We start from the raw sequence: 4,119 nt of genomic DNA, 5'->3' as shown, positions 1-4,119 counted from the left end.
AGTTTGAGATTTGTATATCTTTAGCGGGCCTGCCCTCCCGAAGAGCTAATAACTCAAAGTCATTACAGCCGGTGAGGACCCAAGTGGGAACGACTAAATGCCAAGTACTCCAGCCCACTATAAAATAAACATGATTTAATGAAAATCAAGTCAATGGCAGTTCTTGGGAATAGCTCTCCTCTGTACCTTCGGGTATATTAAACCTTGGTTTTCAAGGCTGGGAGACCTCTTAATTGAGTTTATACTCCGACGTGCCAAACGGATCCCTTACTAGTTCCGATTAAAATTAGAAGCTACTCGGTTCGCCTCCGAAAGGGGGGATAATCTTTGTGCAAGAGAGATAGTAACTCTCCCAAGATACTTGCCATTTCGTGCCCCCATTAGCATTTGGAGTCAGCTAATACGGTGTTGAGAATCCATTGCGTGAGACTCAACGGTCGTATTTTGATTAGCTATTGGGTGTGTACTTGAGTCTGCAAGCAAAGGTTTTCTTCTCTCACCAATTTTCGTAGGGTTGGTGTGTTGTGATTGGAGTCATTATACATATTGCGTGTTTACATCCCTGAAACTGAAATACCAAAACTGGATAAAACAATAAACAACTCAGTAGTCGAAACTCTGTCCGTATCAAAACTAGTCTATCCTAGTCGAAACTTTGTCCATGTCAAAACTAGTCTATCCTAGTTGAAACTCTATCTGTGTCAAAACTAGTCTATCCTAGTCGAAATTTTGTACGTGTTGCAAACTAGTCTATCTCAGCTGTCCAAAAACTCAGTCCATCTCAAAATTGGTCGTCATCAGTCATTAAAAACTCAGTTTGTTAGAAATTTTGTCTCTGTCTCGTAAACTGTCATATGATTCTTCTAATTTATTGTCCTGTTACATATCTTTTGTCGTACAAAATTTCATCAGGTCTAACAGCTTGTCATCTAAGCCTCTATTCTGTGTCGTATGAAACTTGCTAATCTACCATCCTACTTAGGGAAGTGTCGTCTGATCCTTGATTATGTGTCGTACGAAACATCATTGCATTCATTAGTTTGTCATCTGAGGTATACCCATTTGTCGTACGAATCTAGGTAGCAACTCGTACAAAATATTGTTTCTGTCATCCTGAAGCTATTAAACTGTTGTCTGGTCCTGTAAAACATGTCGTACGAATCTCTGATTTTGTCAGTCCGGAACAGTTAAACTTGCCTAAAACAATCTACAGTGAGCATAAAACTGGTTATCATCATTCTGAGCATAAATAGATCAAAATAGTGTACTCCTGCCATAGTGTTGTACGATTTTGTCGATCATCTTTTAGCTAGTTCAATCAACCATTTATCAAACTTAAGTCACTTAGATAACATCTTGCACATGATAGATCATTTCAGAAACCAAACTGAGTCTTAGTAACTTCTCTTAAATCAAACTAGGTAGCTTAGATAAATGCCTTACACAGGATAGATCTTTCCTGAAACCAGACTAAATCTTAGTTGCTTCTCTCAATCGATACGTTAAACGAACAACTAGCTTTAAATTTGATCTTGACTTCTGCATCACAAACAACTTTAGGTCACATCAATCAATAAAAATGCCTATTCAAACCAGAAGTTCTCATAAGAAAGATGCCAAAGGCAAAGGACAATCCTTTTCATATAAAGATAATCCATTTTACGTAGAGGATTCTCTCACTAATAAACCTTCATCATCAGATATGACTATTTATGATCAACCCTTGTCTCCCACCATATCTGGAACAAAACAAGAAAGACGAGCTGCTAAACACAAAATTTATGGCGAACTTAGTATCCATGATACCGACAATGATTCCTCATCAAGTGAATTTGAAGCCTCTAAACCTCCAGAAACTGATATTCATAAATGTCAAAAGGATAAAGATTTCCAAAAAAATGATGAAGGTTATCATGGCTAGAGAAAAAGAAGACTATTTTATAGAACTAGAAAAACAAGGTGCTAAACTTCCTACTGGTTATGACGTTGAAACCCTCATCACTAAAGAGGAAGAGACACCATTAGAAATGGTAAAAAAACAATTACAAGTGTTACGAACTGAGATCACAAAACTCAAAAACAAGGATAAATCATCAAAACAATATTCTCTCGACACAATATTCCCATTTCCATTTGACAAAAACATTTACATGCCTCCATTTCCTTCACGAGTGGAGATCCCAAAATTTGACAAATATGATGGTAACTCAGATCCCCAAGACCATATCAGAGAATTGTGTGCTTTATGTATGGATTTCATGCACGACCAAATGTATCTCATGCGCCTTTTCCTGAGAAGTTTACGAGGGCAAGCTATGGAATGGTTCTCAAGCCTACCTATGGGAATAATTTTTTTTGAAGAATTAATCCAATTGTTTCTACAACAATACTCCTATAACATTCATCACCCAGTCACTATGATAGATCTTTGGAATACCAAACAGAAAACAAGAGAGCCCTTTCTCACTTTTCTCCAACGATGGAGAAAGATGTTCTCTAGATATTCACGACCTATTCCAGATTCTGAGAAGATGGATATCTTCGTCAACAAATTAATCCCTGAATTGAAATATAGTATCCAAATGCAAGTGCATCCTTCTTTCAACAAAATTGTAGATAATTCCCTCGAGATGGAAGATGTGCTTATAAAGAAGGGAGATATCTCACTTTGGAAAGAAACACAACAAGGATCTAGTTCCAAAAGAAAAGAACAAATATTGGAAATATGGCAAAGACAACAACAAAAATGTTGTTAATGATGGAGTGGTAGACACTTTTAAAGAAAAGTCAAAATCCACGATATTTAACTTGGCTAGTGGCACGCAAGCACTCAAAGCAGCTGAAACCACAACAGAAAATCCTCCAAAGAAAGTAAGAGAATGGTTTAAAGAGAAACCTTGGCTTTTGAAACCTAAACACAAATTCACTCCTCTGGAAGAATCATACGAATTCGCTTTCAAAAATTTATTGGCAAACGATCTGATAACCTTACTAGACAATTCTAGGCTATATGATCCAGAATTTAAACCAAAATGGTGGAGAGAGAATGAATACTACAACTACCATCGAAACAAAGGTGATAACACAAACAATTGCATGAAGCTCAAACATGAGATTCAAGATCTCATTGATGCTCGCAAAATTGTTGTTGGAAATCACACAACTAATGCTGATCACAAAGATTTTAAAGATCCCTTACCTATTTATGAACAAGGTGATTCCTCAAAGTAAAAATGAGATGCCAAAGTTAATTACACCTATACCAGCAATGACAATGTGATCAACATGATTGAGTCTTGCCAACCTAAATATTGCAATGTGATTATAATCAAAGACAAACAACATGAATCACAAAATGAAAATGTTGTTACCCGCGCTCAAAAGAAAGTCACTCTCCAAGGAGCTAGTTCTTCAACTCCTATTCAAACAACGTCAAACCTACCAACCTCATCCAAAAAAAAAAAAGATACAACATTTGATAAATTTAAACAACTAACTTCATCATCATCCTCTGGGTATAGCATTGTCGAACAACTGAAAAGAATGAATGCTCAAATCTCCACCTTTGAATTGCTTAAAATCTCTTCTACTCATAAAGAGATCTTGGAAAAAGCATTGCTCACAACTAATGTCCTAAAATATTTAGATATCGATCGGTTTCAATCTATGGTAGGTCACCTGACTTCACCTCATTACCTCACCTTCTTTGAAGAATATGACAACTCACTGAATCACCGACATAACCAACCATTGCACATAGAAGATATGAACCATAAACACCGAATTAAACGTGTTTTGATAGATGGAGGCACTGGGTTGAATATTTGTACCTATAATTTGCTTACACAGCTGGGCTTTTCTGAAAATGTCATTGATCCAACCAAGAAAATAACAATCAAATCTTATGATTAAGAAGAAAGAACCTCTAAAGGTTTGGTACTATTACCAATCAGAGTAGGACCTGTAGAAAGAGATGTTATTTTCCAGGTGCTTGATCTTCCTCTATCATACAACATCTTACTGGGCAGGCCATGGATTCATGAAATGAAGGCAGTTCCATCTACATATCATCAATGCTTAAAATTTCCTTATAATGGGGTTGAAGTCAATATTCCCGCT

This window comes from Cryptomeria japonica, chromosome 1 (genome assembly GCF_030272615.1).
Source record: "Cryptomeria japonica chromosome 1, Sugi_1.0, whole genome shotgun sequence".
Taxonomy (NCBI): domain Eukaryota; kingdom Viridiplantae; phylum Streptophyta; class Pinopsida; order Cupressales; family Cupressaceae; genus Cryptomeria; species Cryptomeria japonica.
The sequence above is the reverse complement of the archived record's forward strand: the minus strand, read 5'-3'. Positions refer to the sequence as shown.